The sequence below is a fragment of the Gopherus flavomarginatus genome, chromosome 5 (assembly GCF_025201925.1).
Source record: "Gopherus flavomarginatus isolate rGopFla2 chromosome 5, rGopFla2.mat.asm, whole genome shotgun sequence".
NCBI lineage: Eukaryota > Metazoa > Chordata > Testudines > Testudinidae > Gopherus > Gopherus flavomarginatus.
Window position 1 is genome coordinate 87,315,418 of NC_066621.1, and position 22,447 is coordinate 87,337,864.

Sequence of the window (22,447 nt, forward strand, 5' to 3'; positions counted from 1 at the left end):
CGTAGCAAGCGCTGGCTGGTTCCCTCTCCTGCCCTGGGGGGCTCCCGGGGTCGCAGCGGGCGGCTGGCTGCCTCAGCTTCCTCCGTGCCCGACCGAGGCTGGTGCGCCGCGCAGCCTCCAGCGCCCCGCCTCTGCTGCGCCGTGCGGTGCCCAGGTGCGCTCCCTTCCGCCGCGCTCAAGTGGTTCGCTCCTTCCCCACCCCTCGGTGGTTCGCTCCGCTCCAGGCTCTGGATGCGGAACTGGCCGGTCGGCTCAGAGCAGCGGGGGGCGGCGGACGCGGCCTGTGGGGACAGGTAGAGGCAGGCTCCGCTGCGGGGGCAGAACCGACGGCTCGGGAGCCGCGTGTGGTAGGGGCTGGAGGAGCCGGGGGTGCGCGTTAGGGGCAGTGCGGGCCTGGTGTGGGCGGGCGGTGTGTACCCTGGGGGCGGTGTGGGGTGATTGGGAAGCGGGTGGGTAGGCTGGGAGCAGGGGGCGGTGTGGGGTGATTGGGAAGCGGGTGGGTAGGCTGGGAGCAGGGGGCGGTGTGGGGTGATTGGGAAGCGGGTGGGTAGGCTGGGAGCAGGGGGCGGTGTGGGGTGATTGGGAAGCGGGTGGGTACGCTGGGAGCAGGGGGCGGTGTGGGGTGATTGGGATGGGTGCGTGGGGGAAGGGGTGGTTACACTGGGAGCAGGGAGCTGTGTGTCTTGAGAGATGTTTGGGGCTGGGAATCACTTGTCCTGTTTTCCTGAACAGCTGGCTGCTGCAGTGTTGTTTCTCCTCCTCTACTTCCCCTGCTGTATCTCCTCCTTTCCCTGAGTTGTCTGGGACTGAGCACTGCAGCTGGGCCCTGCTACAGATCCCTTCCTTCCCCAGCCTTGCGCTGTGGTGATGCTCTCTCGTGATGGAGAGTCCTTTGCAAGGTCACTGCGGGAGGGGTAGGATGTCACTTAAGCTTCTCCGAGTTGTTGTGGACAGATATTTCTATCGGTCTTTGCCCCAATCTGCCATGGGCCCCAGGTACATTATGTCAGAGGCCTAAAAGCACCCTGCAGCTCACACTCTGAGGTGGTAGAGTTATGTGACGGCTGCTTTTGCCACGGGCAGCTGTGGCATGAAGGCTGCAGTCTGCTGTTTGTGCTCGGGGCTAGCAGGATCCTGACTGTACTATGTGTGATTTTCAATTCCTGATCTTATGGTTGTCCAGCATATCTAGATCCTTTGGATACATTCTGAGGTGTTAGTTGCTCTTCTAGATGAGAGAGAACCTTTTCAGTATTTCAGGCTTTTTCCTGCTCAGGGTTAGTAAAACCTTCAAATGGTGGTGGTAAAAGGGCTTTCTTTAAAGGAGGCTTCCTGATTTCTCATTGAGAGCTGGTGTTTGATACAAGTACAGTATACCATACAAAGTGTGCTCTCTCCCCTTGAGATACAAAATTATGTGGCTTTAGCCGGGAGTGAATAGTCACTGCCTTTAGAAGCTGTTGCTAAGGTGTCTCTTTGCTGAGGAAGGGTGATTTTCATAGATCTTGGGGGTAATTAGTAGTGGGAAATTACAAAGATATATAATGAGTTTATGATGGGGGTGTATATCCTTCACACAGGCTCATTAAAGCAGGGATAGAAAGAGAAGGTAGTGGCAGGCGAGGGGAAGAGATGAGGGCTCGGAGAGGAAACTGATGCTCTTTCTTCTTCTCTTTCCACCCAGGAAGGAAGTGGTTAGGAAGTTCGCAGACTAGGAAGCTAGGAGAAACAGGGCAACTGACCATTTTGCTTGCGGAGAGACTAGATTTCTTGCAAAGTACTCCATACATTGAGGATTTCTTTCCAGGGGGAAGGATGTCATTCTTTGCTGTTTTGCTCTTTCTTTGAACCAGGTTGAAAAAAGCTTGGGTCCTAACTCTCTTCGTTGGGGTAGGGTGAAAGAATGGTACAATTAGAGGTGCCAGTTGGAGGATGCAGTCCTCTGTTCCTTGCCCTCTCGCCCCACTTCTAGTATCCAGAGCTATTTTAGGTGTATACTGAGCAACATTTTAAAATTATTTAAAAACACACAGCCATGCAATCTTAACTTGGCCCCCATACAGATAGCAATAGGAATTGGGAATATAACAGTTCTTTACCTCGCCCTCCTCCACCCCCAACAAATCTGCCACTTTCTCTGTGTTTAACCTAACTCCAAATCAGCATTCTTGTTCATGCACTCCACCAGACCCTCACTGTGCTCTGTATAATACCACTGATCTGGGGATAACTTGCCACTGGTTGAGAGAGGCTAAGGGGAGGCATAAGGGAGTGAGATCATCTTCTTTCTTATGGCTTGGGTGGGTAGAAACAATTATACATTTATATCTAGATTTAATAGCCAGCGTGTTGCTGCAGATATGATGTGTTCCATTGTTTGTGCCTGGTGACCACAGTCGCATACAGGTGTTTGCCTCATTTTCCATTTAAATAGGATTTATTCACATATCCCATGAGATGTCCTGATGCAATACGAAATGCACCAGTCTTTCTGACATAAGTCAAAATCGAGTGTTTCCTTGTCACGATCAATGAAGAGCTGTTTGTTCTGAGTGGATTTCATGGGGCCACAGGATCATCATAAATAAATGTTGAGTAGCAGGTTGGCATCTACAGGAGAATCTCAGGCATGGGTGTTGGTCTAGGGATTTAACATCTTCTTGAGTGATTTAGTGGTGGGACTAAAGGAATGTTCATGAGAAATGCAGGTGATATTAAATTAGGAAGAGGTATAAATGACTATGGGGATCTAGAGAGAATAAAATGGGGCAGATTTAATTTGCATCGATGTAGCTAGTACATTGGGGAAAATGATCTAAAGTAGCAGTTCAGTAGAAAAATGAATATTTGAGAAGCAATAACACAGAGAACTATAAAGTGAGAGTGGATAGAAAATTAGATGCGAGTTGGGTGTTTTTGCTTTCACTTCATATTGCATTATATGAGCAACATAGGCAGAAGCATCATGCCATGGAGCTGGGAGGTGATACTTTTTCTCCTTGTCCTTTTGACTAAGATCAAGTGTAGTGAGTTGAATGTTTGATATGTTCTCTGTTAGGGTACAATTGCAGAGAGGCACTGTAGTAGGTCTTTTTATTTTCTACTATCATCCTTTGTCTCTGGTGTGACTGCTCCTGGGATATTGCATTCAATTCTGGGTAATTCCATCCCAGAATAGAGATATGAGGGTCTGGAAAAAACATAAACTTTTTGGGAGAAAATATTCCCCCTCCCATGACCTGGCATGGAAAAATTGGAAATTTGGGGAAAAATTGAAAAGAGTGAGTTACATGAAATATGTTCTCAAAACGAACAATGAAATAATTTTTAGAGTAATGTTTAGAATAATATTGTTACTGATGCCCTTCAGTCCTTCAAAATAACAAATTTTCTAATAACAAATATTTAAAAAAATATGAGTTTCTTCTGCATGATAATGTCAGGTCAGATCTATTTACATACTATTTCTGAGCCCAAAGGATATAACCTTCCTTTTTGTTTACAATAATATTGATGCATCCTATTTTCAACACTTTTTTTCATATTTGCTAAAAGGCAAAAAAAATACACCTAAGTAGTTTAGTGTGAAGCTGTAGCTCCATCCTCAATGCTAGGTATATGTTGTTGTTGTTCAAATCAAACCTAAATAATTTATACACATTCATTTAATAAATATTCCAAACTGTATTTTTTATGTGCTAACTAAATTGTACATAATACATTTCTCATTCTTAAGTAAATCTGAGCAGAACTAGCTGAATCTTGAGAAATCTTTTCCTAGTGGGGTGATCTACAAAGTTGTGGAATGATCACAGTATCTTACCTCGGGGAGGATTATGCTGCTTGTCTTCATAGATTTTTAAGGCCAGAAGGGACCATTATGATTATATAGTCAGACCTACTGCATAACACAGACCATGGAATTCAGCCAGTTATTCTTGTATCTAGTGCCGAACATCTGGCTGAGCTAGAGTATGTCTTTTGGAAAGATATCTTTATTTAAAGATTTTCAGTGACAGAGAATCCACAGCATTCCTATGAGAGCTGTGGGAGAATTTTTTATGACCATCACTTAAAAATGTACTCCTCATTTCTAGTTTGAATTTGTCTTACAACTGTAGGGACTAATTTAAAGAAACTCTAAAGAATCAGCCCACTGGAGTTCAACACAAATGGCTCTTGCTGCTATAAACCTGAGGACTCCCAGCCTGGATGGCAGTGTATCTTTGTGTCCAGCAGCCATTGAATTGTGGGGTGTCGTCCTCACTGGTGCTGACTGCTGTTTTTCCTTTACTGACTAGCTGGCAGAACTGGTGCTGCTTTGGAAGTGAGAGGTACGGTTTGCATGTGCCTAAGTTGTCCATCCTGCGGCAAATCTACTCTTGCTGCACCCTCAGAAATTGCAGTCCAGTGAGACTCTGCTACAAGTCGAGGTCACTATATAAAACAGTGCATCAATTCTGTAACTCAGGCCAATGTGGCCTGTGAATCTTCTGTTTCTTCCACAGCCTACTGAGCATCTTCTAGCTGTGGCAGACCCAAAAGCAGGGGCTGGTCTTCATGTTGACTTCAATGTACCTTGTAATATCTAATTTGAGCGCTCCCTCTCATTTATTTGTAGGTTAGTCTATGGTACTTGTCACCTTAAACAAGAATGAATTAATGCTTGTGACACTCTTGAGAGGTAGGGAGGGATCGTTATCCCCATTTTACATATTGGGAACTGAGGCAAAAAGAGAGTGACTTACCCATGGGGTCTTGATGAGTCTGTGGTAAAGCCTTGAATTGAACCCAGTTTTCCTGAATCCCAGTCTATTGCATTAACCACAAGAGCAGATTTTCTCTTGCCCTTGTCCCTGCCCCTTCCCCCTAGCAAGACTGCACATGTAGTGTTAACAGTTTGCTGATTGTTTAGTAGGAAGGAAATGGTGGTTCTCTCACCTCAAAACACTCATTTGTGGGCACTTGCTGCTCTCAGGTTTTTGCCCTTTTGGGGTGCATTCTGCTGATCTTTGATACCCTTTCTGCCCCATGGCAGGGGGAAGTTTAGATCAGTGTTTCTCAACCTTTTTGACACAAGGAACCGGCTTGCTATCTTCCTAAACTGTGTCAGGAAGATCTCAGGGACCAGCTCTGGTCCCCAGACTGGTCATTGAGAAACACTGGTCTAGATCTTTGTTAGGTTCTGCTACTTTTTCATTTTTAAGTGAATTTCCTGCTGCCGAAAAGTGTGGAATTGACAGCAGTGGACACTGAATAGTCAGCATATCCACAAAACAGGTAAAACCTGAGCAGCTGGAGTGCATGCTTTCCTGCCCTTTTTCTTCCCAATGGGAATCAGTCCTGCTCCAAAGAGGCCCTTGTGGGTTGAGACTGGATGTTCTGTCCCTATGGCCTGTTCATTTGTGGGTATTCTTCAGATATTGGGAACAAGGGGGCTCAATTAGTGTCTCTTGCTATGATAATTTTGGTAATAATGACACCTGTTCTATAAAATGTGGACTATTACCCACCAAAGAAATTTCTCACAAGGAGTCACTGAGCTACCATTAGATGGTAACTACTTTCTGTGACTTGCAGTTAAACCAGACTAGAATTGATTATTTTGCACTCAAAAACTCAATTTCCCTTTCCCCATAGTCATCTCATCTCATCACTTGTGTCCTTTACAAATACAGGATTTCTGTTCTCCCTTCATGCTGTAGTCACCATCCTGGGTCTAGAAGGGTCCTTCAGAGCCCAACATGCTGCTCCTTGCTTGGCCCTAGGTATTGCTTTAAAAACATTTCCTTTACCCATACCTCCCTGCCAGTGAACATGCTTCCTCCATTGGTTTCCCAGCTCCTCTGGGTCTTCCGTATAGCAAACTACTAATCCAGAAGACACTGGGTCCATCCACTCCATCATTTCCAGCACTGGCCAGCTGTCAGAGAGAAACCAGGATTAGAAATCAAACGGAGAACTAGGGCTAGTCAGGATTGAGAGGCTCTGGGCTGTAGGGGCTGGAAGAGAGTGAAGGAAGTATGTGTGTACAGTTTGGGGCAGTCATGGAGTGAAATCTGTAAGGCTTGGTCTACACTACGCGTTTAAACTGATTTTAGCAGCGTTCAACCGATTTAACGCTGTACCCGTCCACACTACGAGGCTCTTTATATCGATATAAAGGGCTCCTTAAATCGGTTTCTGTACTCCTCCCCCTGAGAGGAGTAGCGCTAAAATCGGTATTACCGTATCGGATTAGGGTTAGTGTGGCCGGAAATTGACGGTATTGGCCTCCGGGCGGTATCCCACAGTGCACCACTGTGACCGCTCTGGACAACAATCTGAACTCGGATGCAGTGGCCAGGTAAACAGGAATTTCCGCGTGAAATTTTGATTTTCATTTCCTGTTTGCCCAGCGTAGAGCTCTGATCAGCACGGGTGGCAATGCAGTCCCAAATCCAAAAAGAGCTCCAGCATGGACCGTACAGGAGATACTGGATCTGATCGCTGTATGGGGAAACAAATCTGTTCTATCAAAGCTCCATTACAGAAGACGAAATGCCAAAGCGTTTGAAAAAAAAATCTACAGGCTACACAGTGCTGCATGACAAGCGTAACGGGAAGCCAGAGACTCAAATGGACGCTCATGGAGGGAGGGAGGGAGGACTCCAGCTATCCCACAGTCCCCAGCAGTCTCCGAAAAGTATTTGCATTCTTGACTGAGCTCCCAATGCCTGTAGGTTCAAACACATTGTCCGGCGTGGTTCAGGGAATAGCTTGTCAATTTACTCCCCCCCACCCCCCGTGAAAGAAAAGGGAAAGAAATCGTTTCTTGACTTCTTTCAATGTCACCCTATGTCTACTGAATGCTGCTGGTAGACGCGATGCTGCAGCAGTAAAGAGCAGTATCCTCTCCTCTCCCCTGCCCGGTGGCAAACGGTGCAGTAGGACTGGTACCCGTCCTTGTTATCAACCCGTGAGAGCTCCTGGCTGGCTTCAGGTGAGGCTGGCTGGGGGCGCCTGGGTGAAAATAGGAATGATTCTTGGTCATTCCCAGTAGATAGTACAGAACGGCTGGTAACCATCCTCATCATAGTAACTGGGGGCTGAGCTCCATCAGCCCCCTCCCTTTCCTGTGTAAAGAAAAGATTCTGTCCTGCCTAGACTATCATAGCAGCGGCATGCTGGGCTCCACTCCCCCGCACCGCTTAATGTCCTGCCTGGACTGTCATAGCACTGGGAGGATGCCTCCCCCTCATTTTATCTCACTAACAAGTCATTGTTTCTTATTCCTGCATTCTTTATAACTTCATGACACAAATGGGGGGGACACTACCACGGTAGCCCAGGAAGGTTTGGGGAGGAAGGAAGCAACAGGTGGGGTTGTTGCAGAGGCACCCCCCATGAATGGCATGTAGCTCATCATTTTTGCAGGATCTGACACGGAGCAGCTGTACTCTCTGATACACTGGTTCTCTAGTACACTTGCCCCATATTCTAGGCAGGACTGACTCTTTTTTTAGAAACCATAAAGGAGGGATTGACTCGGGGAGTCATTCCCAGTTTGCCTTTGCACCCCCGGCCGATCTCAGCCAGGGGCACCCATGATAGCACCAGACAGTACAGAAGGACAGATAATCGTTATCTCATTGCTAATTTACACCGGCAGCAGACGGTACAGAACAACTGGTAACCATCTCTGCTATCATGCAAAAGCAAATGAATGCTGCTGTGTAGCGCTGGAGTATTGCCTCTGTCTGCGACATCCAGTACACATACGGTGACTGTAAAAAAAAAAAAAAAAAAAAAAAAAAAAAAAAAAAAGCTGAACGGGCTCCATGGTTGCCGTGCTATGGCTTCTGCCAGGGCAATCCAGGGAAAAAGGGCGCGAAATGATTGTCTGCCGTTGCTTTCCCGGAGGAAGGAATGAGTGATGACATTTACCCAGAACCACCCGCGACAATGATTTTTGCCCCATCAGCCACTGGGCTCTCAACCCAGAATTCTAAGGGGCGGGGGAGACTGCGGGAACTATGGGATAGCTACGGAATAGCTACCCACAGTGCAACGCTCCGGAAATCGACGCTAGCCTTGGACCATGGACGCACACCGCCGAATTAATGTAGTTAGTGTGGCCGCGTGCACTCGACTTTATACAATCTGTTTTATAAAACCAGTTTATGTAAAATCGGAATAATCCCGTAGTGTAGACGTACCCTCAGTGAGTGACTGGATTAAAGCTGGGAGAAAGTGGAAGGGAGTGGGGATGCTGAATGAGGGCCACAGGGGTCAGTTAAATATAAAAATCTATTTTAACTGTGATTTTATGTGCTCCTGAATTTCATTCTCTTTGGAGATGCACAGAGAGCACTGAGACCATTTGTTAGCTTGCACTCCCCTTTTCCCCCTTCTCTCTGCTCCTGACTGGGGAGGTGTTGGGGGCTCCCTGGAGTCCCCATCAGACCATGATTTGAGTTTGCAATGTCCTTGCCCCATTTGTAGCACACAAGGGGTTGTCTGAAGAAAACAAACGGGTCCTTTCCTCCCTCCCCTCTCCTGTGGGGGAAGGGAGAAATCAGTGAGGGGGGAGACCAAGGTGGTCTGTCTCTTAAACCAAACCCAAAGGTGATCAAAAAGAGGGTCTTTCAGAAGGTATAGTGTATTTAATCGGGATAAGGTCTGCGTCCAGCCCCTCCCTTAGGGTCACTTCACTATCCCTCGTCCGTGCAGTTTCAGAGATGGTGAGGTCTAGACAAAGTTTTCTAAACATCAGAGGAGTGAAGTTCTGGAATAGCCTTGCAGTGGGGGCAAAAAATCTAACTGGTTTAAACACTGAACTTTATAAGTTTATGGAGGGGATGGTATGATGGGATAGCTTACAATGGCATATAGCCGATCTTTGACTGCTAGCAGCAAATGTCTCCAATGGCTGTTGAAAGGACACTAGATGGGGAGGGCTCTGAGTTATGACAGAGAATTGTGTCCCAGGTGTCTGTTTGGTGAGTCTTGCCCACATGCTCAGGATCTAAATGATGGCCATATTTGGAGTTGGGAAGCAATTTTCCTCCTGGTCAGATTGGCAGAGACCCGGGGGCTATTTCACTTTCCTCCGCAGTATGGCTCCAGGTCAGTTGCAGGCTTAAACTAGTGTAAGTGGTGAATTCTCTGTAACTTGAAGTCTTCAAATTATGATTTGAGGACTTCAGTAACTCAGCCTGAGGTTATGGATCTCTTACAGGAGTGAGTGGATGAGGCTCTGTGGCCTGCAATGTACAGGAGGTCAAACTAGATGATCATGATGCACCCTTCTGTCCTTAAAGTCTGACTGACATGCATCCGACTAAGTGGATATTCACCCACAAAAGCTCATGGTCCAATACGTCTATTAGTCTATAAGGTGACACAGGACTCTTTGCTGCTTTCCTTTTTGGTGATCTGCAAAATTGAACTGAACAGTCTGGTTTGGGAACCAGCACCATGGGACTTCTCCATTCACTTTTGGACTTCCCTCCCGCCATCTCCAGCATAGCTCATTCTTTTTGGACTGTGCCCTTCATTCTCCATAGCAATGATCTAGGGTTCTCCTTGATTAGCCCAGGGTGGTCTGTAGATGATGGTGAATTAACTGCATTCTCCCTGGATCGGGGGAGAGTGCGGTTGCAAAGTCCTTGATCAATTGCAGGAATTGCTACCTCTGTGCAGGGGTGAGGCAGTCACCACAGGCACTGTAATCTGTTCTTGGCCGATGGGTCTCTCATGTCTTCCAAGGTTTAAGAAGATTCACGTGATAGAAGGAAGGAAACTAAAATCTATCTGGTTTTATCTTAGAGTCCACCTGTCCTTCCTGCCTAACAGCTTCAAATTGACCCTGTCATTAATTTTGACTTGGCAGCAAAAGGACCTGGTCATCTGTGCAGAAAGTCCATAAGTGAGCCCCTCTATAATTTTGTTCCTGTGCATATTGGGTCTTCCTTAAATTCTCTCTGGCAAACACCTTTATGTCCCGAATCATTCCCTTAATTGTAAGATGTGTTGGGTTGTGCTTAAGGCCTATGTCCTGTTCCTCCCAACCCTCCCATGGCAAATCCAAGATTCCCTGCTGTTGGCAACCATAAAGTAACTCAAAGGCAGAGAACCCTGAAGATAGGATTGCTAATTTTGGCTGGATGTATTCCTGGAGATTTCATCACATGACATAATCTTTAATTCCGGAGACTCCAGGCCAATCCTGGAGAGTTGGCAATCCTACCTGTAGAGGCCTGCAGGGCCTCCTTTATGGTAAACAGACGCTGCAAGAATAGTTGGTCCCAGTGGTTGGGGTCGCTACTAATAAAGCATCTCAACATTCACTTCATAGTCTTGTTAAATAGTTCGCTGGGCCATTTGTCTGTGTGTGGTACACCAAGGTTTTACAGGGACTTGACCTTCAGAATGGAGCATAGGAGGTGAAGTTAATCCCTTGATCTGTTACTATTTTGGGGGGGAAATCCTATACATGAGAAGAGCTTCAAAAGTTCTGGTGGTACCACTGTATGTGTAACAGAACAAAGGGGAACAGCCTCTGGATATGTGGTTGCGTAGGTGACTATCACTGATATGTACTGAAGCCCCAGTGTGCTCTTTTCTAGGGCACTGACCAGGTCCACTCCAGTTCTTTCAAAGGGTGTCTTGATCAGGGGCACCCTAGAAATCCCGTTGCTGCTGGCTAACTGCTACTCGGTAGGAGGAACTGTATTCTCTCACCACCTGATGCATGCCTGGCGAGTAGAATTAGGCTAATACCCGGGACAGTGTCTTCTCTCTTCACAAGTGTCCATTGCATGGGATGTTGTGCACAAGCTGCAACACTCTCTGGTGGTACTTTCATGGCGCCAGCGGCTGGAACCTTCACTATCCCTTTTGATTTGATACAGGCACTCTTTCTTCAGTGCAAAGTGTGGATGCTGCTCACCCCACTGAGTCTCTGCTACTTCCCCATTTGTGGAGGCCAGTTGTTCATATGCACAGCTCAATGTAGACTCTTTTCTGTTCTTGCATAAAACTCCCACCCTGTAGGAGAGCTTCCAGGTCCTGACTGCTTATCTCTTCTTTCCCTGTGGGTTGACAACTATGTTGCTTGGAATGATCCCTCCTTGGGGTCTTTGGCTTCCCCAAGATTTGCCAAGTTCTAGGGAACTGAGTGCAACAATTGACCTGGATCCTGGTTCATTATATGAACCTGTTTGTTAATGACTTGCCAAAAAATGGACAATCCTAGCCTATAATTATGGGACAGGGCAATTTTTTGGCAAGAGTTACTGTTCTCACCATAGTACGTGTCCCCACTGTCAGCTGTAGACTTTTGCTGGGATATCTTCACAGATCACCATGTATATACTGTGGGTGGATCATAGTTTTAGGGGTGTCATTGTCTCCTACTATAGAGGCCTGGACCACCATCTGACTACAACGAGGTTGAACCCTCTTCCACTGGTCCATCACCAGCACCATCAGTTTTAGTGGGAGTCCTTTTCTATATGCAGGTTTCTGCAGCCCAACCGTGGGCATTTTCACATTCCATAAGAGTGTACTCTCTCTTTTTGTCCTGTCTGCCCACAGGAGTAGCAAGTTATCGGGTTGATGTTTCCAGGACCTTTCCTAGATGAGGGTGAACTCGGTTGTGGAATAGTGGCTGGACTCTGAGTTGTGGGTCCTATTTCAGTTGTTTGAGGTGCATGACAGTCCCATTGGTGGTGTCGGCGCCTGACCTTGCTCCCTCCCCCCTAGACTACCCATGATCTAAAGCAGTGGCTTTCAAACCAGGGGTCGTGACCCAGAACTGGGTTGCGGAATGGAAGGGACTGGGTCATGGCAGCCCCAGTCAGCACCGCTGACCAGGCCGTTAGAAGTCCTGTAGGCAGTGCTGCCCAGCTAAGGCAGGCTAGTCCTTACCTGTTCTGACACTGCACTGCGCCCTAAAAGTGTCCAGCAGAAGGTCCAGCTCTTAGGCATGGGGGACATAGGGCTCCACATGCTGCCCCCACCCTGAGCACTGGCTCCGCAACCCATTGGCCAGTTCCTTGCCAATGGCAGCTGGGATGGGCAGTGCCTGTGGGTGAGAGCTGTGCGAAGCCGCTTGCATACCTCCACCTAGGAGCCGAATTGGCTGCTGCCCGCTTCTGGGGCGCAATGCGGTCCATGGTCCAGGACAGGCAAGAAGCGTGCTTCTGCACCCCCGCTGTGTCGCTGACCGGGAGCCACCCAAGGTAAGCTCATGCTCCAATCCCCTGCCCCAGCCCTGAGCTCCCCTGCAAACGTGAAGCCCCTTGCAGGACCCCTGATCCCCAGCCCCACCCCAGAGCCTGCACCTAGAGCCCTGACTCCCTCCCGCACCCCAACCCCCCTGTCCCAGCCCAGAGCCCCCTCCCACACCCTGAAGCCTTTATTCCTGGTCCCACATCGCAGACCTCACTGCTGCACCCCAACCCTCTGCCTCAGCCCTGAGCCCCTCCCACACACCAGACTTCTCATCCCCAGCTCCGTTGGGTCATGGGCATCAACAATTTTCTACAACTGGGTCACCAGAAAAAAGGTTTGAAAATCATGGATCTGGAGGACATCTTTGGGTTTGGACCTGTCAGAGAGGACGTTACTGGTTTGTGTTCATCCTCCTCGGTCTCTCTCTGTTATGTCCCAGGCCTTATGAAATCCTATATTAGCTGCACTGCATCTGATAATTTCCCAGGGGAGTGCCATAATACCCACTCTCTGCCTTTTATGGACGCTGTCTGCCTGTCTTTATAAGTTCAGTCACAATTGTCTTGGTCAGTTGGGCCCCTGATTTTTCTTCCAAGTGGAGCTACTTCCAGTAGTGTTTCCTCAAGTGCTGTGCTACTATTTGGGGTCTGGCCCTCTTAGGGGAGCTCTCAGATCTAAAACATTGGTAACAGGTTTCTTCTGAAATGTGCAAACAGTCCAAAATGGCAGACTTTACCTCTGTATAGTTTTTAGAACAGGCTAAGTTCAGGTTACTGTAGGGTGCCTCTGCTGGACCCATGCAATATGGGGCCAAAGTTGAGGGCCACCAGGATGCTCGTGTCACCCTCTCAAATGTAATTGAAAGGCCTCAAGATCATTGTCTGGGTCCCATCTTGGTTAGCTTCACGGGTACTGTCAGGGAAAGTGCCCCTCTTTAGAAGCTTAACCTGCTTGGGCTTCCTAAGGACTTAGGGCCAGCACTACCTGTTGTATCATTTCTTTTTGAAACTTTTGCTGCTGGGCCCTCAAGAGCTGTTGGGTGGTTTGAACTTGCTGTTGGTGGTCCAATGCTGCAGCAATAGCTTCTGGAACTGCTGTTGCTGAGTACCTTGCTGTTGCTGTATCTCCGCTAGCCACTTATACCTTATACCTCCAGTTCCATCTTGTTCAGATCTGCTGAGCTCTGTTCCCCTCTATGGCTTTTACTTATTTATTTATTTAAATCCTCGTATCAGATGTAATTATACCCGCATTCTCTACTGCTTGTAGCAGGTTGGGAGCTTCCCTGAGACCCTACCAGACCACAATTTTGAGTTGTTTATGATTTCCTTACCCCATTTGTAGCACACAAAGAGTTGTCTGAAAAAAAAAAAATGAACAAAAAGTTCCTTTTCTCTCTTTTTCCCTGTGTGTGTGTGTTGGGGGAATCGGGCCGGGGGGAGACAAAGGTGGTCTGTCTCTTAGGCAGTCATTCTCGTCATGCCTTTGGGTTAGGTTTATCAGCAGGTATAGTGTCTTTAATTAGGATTAGGGTCTGCTGCTCTCCTTTTGGGCCATCCTGCTTCATATCTGGTTTGTGCAGTCTCAGGGACAGCGAGGTCTGCAACTATCTTCCTCTTTACTTATCTGTCCCTGTCACCAGCAACCTTCTTCCTGTTTGCCACCTCTTCCTGTGGCAGACTTTTTTGAATTCTCCCCCCCCACTCATTGGCAGAGTGAGCCTTACAGGTGCTCCTAATTAGTGCTGGCTGAGCCCAGAAGAGTTTGTTAGCCTCTCCGCTACTAGAGTGATGTGTCCCCTCATACTGACCCATCTTCCAGCCTTTCTAGGTTGGGCTCACTGGAGTAGGGAATTTCTGTGCCCCATGTGCAGCTTGTGGGGATCCTAGGGAACCTGTTACCTGCCCTGTTTTGGCCCCTCCAAGAAAGAGCACTGAATTTTCAGCTTAAGGATCATTGTGTCATGACAGATGTGACTTGCTAAACAAGTGGTGTGACCAGTCCAAAGGGCCTGGTACCTAAGTGAGGTGAGAAGCTATCAATCAGTGACCATCTTTTTACTATTTGGAGAAATGTTCTTTGCTCTTCCCACTGCCCTCTTGTGATGTGTCGTCTTGCAGGCCCTGTCCCTGACTTGCAACTGCCTTATCTGGAGGGTAGCACTGTGACATCAGAAATAACTTGGTGAATAATCGAACAGTTAAATCCTTGTTTGTTTGCATCCAGCAATTTTTAGTTTAAATGTCTTATGCTAATTGTCCTAACTTTGTATCAAAGCTGCTTTTTAATTTTTGATGACTGCATATCTCTGGTGTTTGGCCCTTAGAAAATGGCTTCTCATTTTCTGTAGCATCAGAACTCCAGCCTGCTTGCTGCGTAGACAAATTGGATATAAAAATCCCCAGCACGCAACTCAGGCTGAGAATGTTTCCTCTTCAAAAACAAAAGTTACTAAGATGTTACAACAGAAAATTTTAACTTTTGGCAGTTTGGAAATTCCCATCTAATCCAGTTCAGAGCAACACAATTTCTTGGTGTTCATTGTCTTTAATACAGATTGTACGAACATATATTTTTAACTGAGATTTGAAGATAGATGGAGTTGATGAGGCAAAGATAAATAATTAGTAAACTGCTTCAGATGTAAGGAACTACCTTGGAGAAGGCTCTTGTACCTGTAACAGCACAGTTTTATGAGGAACAGAGAAGAGAGAGGCTGAAAAAGCATAGAAGGAAGTAAGGGAGATAGACTTTAAATATATGGATATGTATCTATTTCATAGAACTGGAAGGGACCCTGAAAGGTTGTCAAGTCCAGCCCCCTGCCTTCACTAGCAGGACCAAGTAATGATTTTGCCCCAGATCCTTAAGTGGCCCCCTCAAGGATTGAACTCACAACCCTATGTTTAGCAGGCCATTGCTCAAACCACTGAGCTATCCCTCCCCCACCATTGAGGTTGACTAGAGTAAACCCTTGGAGATTATTTAAAACAATATAAATTTTAAATTGGATCCTGCCATGATGGGGAAGCTTATGGAGTTGTCTAAGGGTGTGGGTGATGGGATTTGTACATGAGAAAATGGGCATCAGAATTCTGCATATGCTGGAGTATGGAGAGTTGAGGGGATGATTACAGAAAAGGGAGTTGCTCTAGACAAAGTGAGAGAGTACCTTTTTAAACCTTATTTTTAGTGTTTAAACTGAAACTAGAGTTAAGAGTTAATCCTGTGGATCCGTCTTGTGAGTAGTGTGCTGCAAATAGAGTCAGGTCTGACTCTGTTCTCCCACATGAGTGTATCGCCATTGCTTTCTTCCATGAAACAGTCTCTTTGTGGTAGGAGAGAGCAGATACAAATATTTATTTAGAGACCTCACTCTTCTCCAGTGATCTCTCCACTAGCTCCTAATCTGCTTCTGAGGCCAATCCAAGACCAGGGTCTTCTCTCCAAAGCCATCAATGGGTGGGAACCCAGCTACATCAGCAACCACATCTCTGTTCATGAAGACAGCTGTGCTCCTCTGGGACAAATGCTCTTCTGATTGCAACTGGCTGTCACACCTGGCTTGCCCCCTCTGCACTCTGACCACTCCTGAAAGAGTCTCATGCTTGTGTTAATGCATAGCCCTTTGGAACAGCAGCACTAGGGTGAAACTGAAAATGACCAATACTAGTGGGTGTTTGGGGAAGCTTTGAAGAAGCAGCTGTGGCTGGGTGAGTGATGGATGCTTTGTCAGCTGGGAGCGTATGGTATGTTTTCAGTTTTTAGTGAATGCTAATGATCTCTGATGTTTGTGTTACGTCCCTAGGTGGGGAAAGCCCTTTTGATGGGAGGGTCTGTGCCTGTGGCAGATATCAAGGTGTCATGTAGCACAGGGGCATTCAGGTGTCAGGAGGTAGATATTTAATTGCCAGCTCCTGGGCAAAGCTTGTTTGTAGTGTGGGCAGCGCTGAGAGCTTTTGTTTATGAGCTGAGAGAAGGGTATGGCTGCAGCTGCTGTATAAATAGCTCTGACAGGCTGGGATCTAGGGAAGAGAGATTGGGTTGCTATGGAGATTGATCTGAATCAGATTACCTGCGGCTCTTGTGCTCCAGCCTGTGCTTATGTAGTGGCTGTGTGGCTTAGTATGTGCTGTGGAGCATGCTGTGATCAAGAACTCAACTGAAGGGATGGGAGGGAGGAAGGAAGCCACTCCCTGGCCAGTATCTGGCAAGATAGTAAAACCAATCACTTGAGCAACCAAGAGCTTTAATCTTCTGGCCTCAGCCCTGTGAGGCAGGAACAACATCCCTATCTGTGGGGTGCATACCATTTGTTTGTGTGTATATGATTCTGTTTCTTGTAGCGTGTGTGGAAGTTATGATGAACCTAGTTGCTTCTGTTCACTAATGGCTTGGTGGCAAGCTAACCCCTAGAGAAAAAGTGACTCATAGATGCCAAAGCCAGAAGGGACCATTATGATGATCTGGTCTGACCTCCTGTATAACACAGGTCATAGAACTTTCCCAAAATAATTCCTGGAGCATAGCTTTTAGAAAAACATCCACTCTTGATTTAAACATTGTCAGTGATGAATCTACCATGACCCTTGGTAAATTGTAGCAGTGGTTAATTACCTTCACTGTTAAAAATGTACATGGATTAGAGAACTGACTTCTGAGTCTACAGGGTGTTTGTAAACCAGCTTGGTGATGCTGATGGTTTGAGGGTCAGGGGAGAGAATATCTTCGTGTATTAAAGACGTCCTTTTGGAGGATGTTCGTGGCTTGCTTACTGAGTCCTCCTAACTGGGCTGCTCTCCAGAATGATTTCAGTGAGCTGCTCTTGTTACTGATGAACACCATCTCACATTTCGCTCTTTAAATCATTTTAATTTGAGTTCCACTGTTAATCTGCTCTGTCTCCACTGCCTTCTGGTTAGGTGGAAGGTTCTAAGTAGTCAGGATGTGCCTTCTGCCCTGTCAATAAGGAAGTTTTCCTGCTTTAAGGAACACTTGTGCTCAAGGCTTGATGTTGTTAGATTCTTTTTGCTATTGTATGTCTTTCATTGCGTTTTTCTCTTGCTTGGTATTGTGCCTGCTATGGTCCAGCTGCACTACACAAATGTGTTGCCATTATCTATGTAAGGCATGCCTGCAGTGCTTCTAAAATGCATTCTGTCCACATACAGACCTGCACCCAGGTATTGATATCTTTGTTAGGAGTAGATATCCTTTGCCTGCATTGTTGCCCTGAAAGGGTGGAGATCAGCACCAAGTGAAGCAGTTGCACTGGTGCAGCAAGTCCTTCCAACTCTGCCTTTAGAGATTTCTTTACATTCTGCAGGCTCCCCAAACTGACCCTAGAGCACCCAAGGTCTATACTGAGTTGTTCTTAGCTCAGCTGCAGAACTGTGACATAAAACAAGAACTATCAGTTCCATGTACTTATTTGTTAATATTGCAGTAGTACCAGATGCCACAAATGGATTTGGGGCCCTATTGTATTGTTCACTGTTTAAATACAAAACTTCTATTAGACTATTAAATGTTAGTACAAATGTTGTATGCAGCCAGAACTGAAAACTCACACGAGAAATGAGTGTGTCTTCTGCTTCTGTTAGAGATCATTGCAAACAAATGCCACATCAGTCAAACCAATGGGGAAAATAACTACACGAAGTGCTCTGACCCACTTTAAAACTACATCCTCAGATGGGAGTTGCTGGAAAGAGAAAACAGAACTTTGGTGAAATGATACTAAAATTACAAACACACTCATTGGGCAGTACTACCTCTCACTGAGTGAATGTTGCATCTCTAATACCTTCTTCCTTCCTCTTTGAATTATTTGGGATTCACTACCACACATATGCACTAGCTAGTCCTGATATACTTGTTCCTGTTGACTGTAGACTGGCAGATACCTGTCTCCGGATTGTCAAGGGGTGAAACATGAGAGACAAGGAACCTTAGTTCTTCTTCGAGTGCTGTCCCTGTGGGTGCTCCACTGTAGGTGACGGTGCGTCCTGGCGCCGTTGATCGGCGATTTTCGGTTGCAGTGCCTGGTCGGGACGCATGCACTCAGTTGGTATCTCCCGTCTTGTTAGAATCTTCCTGAGTGCATGCGTCCCGCACCCTCCTCAGTTCCTTTTCAGCCGTCCTCGGCTGAAGACGGGACTCGGAGCAGTGCTGATCCTCTTCCCTGGTTTTTGAAGAAAACTATTACAAAGAACATAGAAATAGTTAGTTGGTAACATCCCAGTTGTTTCCCTTCCTTTAGAATAGTTACTTAGTTAAAAAAATAAAATAAAAAAACTTCCTAAAGTTTGTCTCCCACTGAGACACTCTCCCTTGGCATTACTAGTGCAATAATGCCAGGGGCTTCAAGATTCAAGGAATGTGCTTCCTGTCAGGACTTTATGCCAATGTCTGATGGACACTCATGCTGTGTGAAGTGCCTTGGCGAGACACATGTCCACTGCAGAGCCTCAAAACCAGGGCTCGTCCTGACAGACACCTGTGGCTGAAACTGCTTCTCATGCAGAAATCCCTGCAGCCACCTCTGGAGACGGGCAATGGCAAACCCTCTCCCTCACGTTCCCCGCCAGGTCCGAACCAACCGGGAGCATGGCTTCACCCTCTCTGGAGCAGAGGCAAGAAGCTCTGCAGCTGCCTATGGAGCACGACAGTAAACCCGCTCCCTCACGCTCCCCTGCGAAGGCAGAACAAACTAGGAGCATAGCTTCACCCTCTCTGGAGCAGAGGCAGGAAGCTCTGCAGCTGCCTATGGAGCTGGGCAGTAAACCCGCTCCCTTGCCAGGTCAGAACCATCCGGGAGCCCGGCTTCACGCTCTCACGTGAAGAGGCAGGAAGCCCTAATGTCTCCTCTCAGAAACACTCAAGAGGGTAAAAAATCTCCTGCAGGGTCTTTACCCTTGGTGCAGTCAGCGCCGAGAGCAGGCAACTCTGACTGCCTATGCGCTTTACAAGCAACTCTCACAGGGCTCAAAAGCAGGGACACGACTTCTCGCAGCAGGAAGCTCTCCTCAGCACCAGTTCCCCTGGCACTGACAATGGACCTGGTGCTGACAACACATTCCACCCCAGCACCGAGCCTGCCCGCAACCCCCAAGCAGATTCAGACCCCCTGCGGGGCTCTCACAAACAGCTCTGGGCTCCTGCAAAAGTGAAACTAAAATCAGACTTCATGCTCTGCAGCACACCAGCCTAGGGAGCAGCAACAATTCCTGCACCAGCAGGATATCTCTGTGGCCCCTAAGCCTGACTCTTGGATCCTGGACAGGGAGCACTCACTGTTTGAACAGCAGCTCTCCTCATGTGACCGGATACTTTCACCGATAGTGAGAACAGCACACAGCAGCAGGTAGAGTTCTCCCTGCCTGAGTTTTCACCCCCCACCGGAGCCAGACATACCCCAAGACATGGGGCATCATAAGAACCAGCCTCAGTTTCCCTACTTTGTTCCCCAGTGGCCAGGACCCATCTTTTTCCTACCCAGTGCCCTGGCTTCAGTGGTACCCGTGGTCGGCTCCTGCCACTGGTCCTCCTTGCGCCCCTTCTGCCGGACCGCAAGCTCGTCCTATGCCTATATCCCTAGCTCTATCAACATCTAGAGCTCCTGAACCCCCTCTTCAAGACATGGGCTATGAACCCTTCCCTGTTTACTGGCTCCTGCCTTGCCATCAGCCGCAGAAGTCGCCCTTATGACTCCATCTCCACAAAACTTGGACGACTTTATGCAATTCCAGGAACCTTTTAAGAGAATGGCACTCAGCCAGGGCATCCCTTTTGGAGGAAGTCCAGGAGACACAACATAGGCTTCTCAAAATCCTCCAACCCTCTGCACCTTCAAAGATAGCACTACCCATAGAGAAAGCTTTCCTAGAACCAGCTGGTACTCTCTCGCAGACCCCTGCCTCCATTCCACCAACATGCAAGAAAGCTCAACATAAATACTACATGCCCGTGAGGGACATCGATTTCTTATTTTCCCACCGCCAACCCAATTCTATTGTGGTGGAGGCAGTGACGCACAGAACAAAGCAGCCACACTACCGGTTCACTCTGTAGGACAAGGACCTCAAACGTCTTGACCTCCTGGACTGCAAGGTTTAGGGTCTTCTACTTTGCAATTTAGAATTGCAAATTTATTCCACCCTCCTTGCAGGCTCTGACTATGACAACTACAACAAGCTCTTTGATTTGCCTCCCAAATACCGGAGGACAGGAGAGCAGACTTCTAGTTAGTCCTTGTCGAAAGTCAGTTGGTGTCTAGGATGGCACTACAAGCATCCATGGACATGACTGATCCAGCAGCCCGCACCACTGCAGTGGTGATGCGCTGGTCTTCTTGGCTCTTGGCATCCGATATCCCCAAAGATTTGCAGTCCAAAGTGGAGAGCCTCCCCTTTGACAAAGATAATCTCTTTTCCAAAAAAAAAAAACACCAAAAAAACCCAAGTGAAATCTTTCACACTATGAAAGACTCTAGAGCCACTTTGCGCACATTGGGCATATACCCGTCCCTCCCTAGGAAACAATGGTATCAACCTTACCAAAGGCCTAGTGCACAACAATATCACCAACCCTAGTCCAGACCATATGACACTGGGAAAAACCACAACAGACCTGCTAGACGCAGGCAAAACCAGGCACAACCAACTACTTCGCACCATCGGGTAACAAACAATTTTGAAGTGCTGGTCGGGGGTCTACGCAACCACCACTTGACTCCGCCACCTATTTGCCCATTTGGCCACCACCTCCAGACTTTCCACCATGTCTGGCAACAGATCCTGCAGGACCGCTGGGTCCTGGAAATAGCTTAGTCAGTTTACTTCATCCCTTTCCTATTTTCCCAGTCCACCCTTTCCTTTTCCCCGTCCTTCTTAGGGACCCCTCTCGTGAGCACCTTCTCTGCGTGGAGGTGGCTCATCTTCTCCACCTAGATGCAGTCAAACATGTGCTGACGCAACATCGGGGAAAAGGATTCTACTCCCAAAAGAAAGGTAGGGGGTGGAGACTATATTGGACCTACGCCAACTGAACAAGTTTGTACATATACAAAAATTCAAAATGGTTGCGTTGGGCGCAATAATACCCGCACTGCACAAGGGGTCTGGTTCACAGCCCTCACCCTACAAATGCCTATTTCCATATATACATTCATCCAACCCATCAGACATAGTTTCTGCATAACACTGACTCCGCCAGTCAGTCAAATTTATTTGGGCATAAGCTTTTGTGGGCTAAAACCCACTTCATCGAATGCATGCAGTGGAAAATACAATAGGAAGACACACACACACACACACACACACACACACACACACACACACACACACACACACACACACACAAAGGTGGTATGGCAACACCCATTTTTTCATCTGTGTGTGTGTATATATCTATATATATATCTTCCTACTGTATTTTCCACTCCATGCATCCGATGAAGTGGGTTTTAGCCCATGAAAGCTTATGCCCAGATAAATTTGTTAGTCTTTAAGGTGCCACAAGTATTCCTTGTTCTTTTTGACAATCTCAATACAGAGAAAGACGCGTCTTCTGTACTGAGATTTGTTAGATGGCTATATATCCCTCTAGACATAAATTCACCAAATCCTATGTATTGGACTTCCAGTCTTGTAGATGATGCCATTGTTGACTGAAGTTTTCTCCATGTCTTGGTACAAAGGAGAAGAAGATAGAGAATATATAATATACTTCTTTTTAGATGTCCATGTTTAAAGGATGATCCTTTTTCTCACCCTGGAGTAACAATTCTTTGAAAATCTATTTATAACAGATTTGTGGACCTAAGCACAATGAGGAATAGAAATATTTTCATATGCTTAACAGAAAATTTTTTCTTTCAATGATAAGATTAACAGATCTGGACCACCCTAGAGATAAATGGAACATTCAGAGTAGAAATGGTAATTGACATCTGAAGACCTGAGTTTGATTCATTAAGATGAATTTCCCATGCTCTGCCATAGCATAAATTGTTCTAAGTATATTTTGAGGGAAAAGCACAACAATCTGTAATTTAGGAAAGTGGAATTGAATTATCCTGGCTCTGGAAGTTGTCTCAGCTGGAGGACTTAAGCACTGGGCATTCCCTTGTTGCCAGTAACTAACAGGTCTGGTTCTGCTCCTGAACTGCAAGCAGGCTGAAGTATCCATTGTAATGGATCTGTGGCCCTTATTTACTAGAATACAT

The 22,447-nt window shown here is 46.9% G+C and overlaps 1 protein-coding gene across 40 annotated transcripts in view; it reads left to right on the top strand.

Annotated features, from left to right (window-relative positions):
- The first annotated feature begins 82 nt into the window (after nt 1–82).
- MADD (MAP kinase activating death domain) overlaps nt 83–22,447 on the top strand; it is a 133,034-nt gene continuing 110,669 nt past the window's right edge. For 18 of the 40 annotated variants that reach the window (XM_050953444.1, XM_050953434.1, XM_050953430.1 and 15 more), the window contains exon 1: nt 164–293. The gene's annotated coding sequence lies outside the window, so the exon portion shown is untranslated. The other 22 variants (XM_050953415.1, XM_050953426.1, XM_050953423.1 and 19 more) reach the window with 6 other exon arrangements.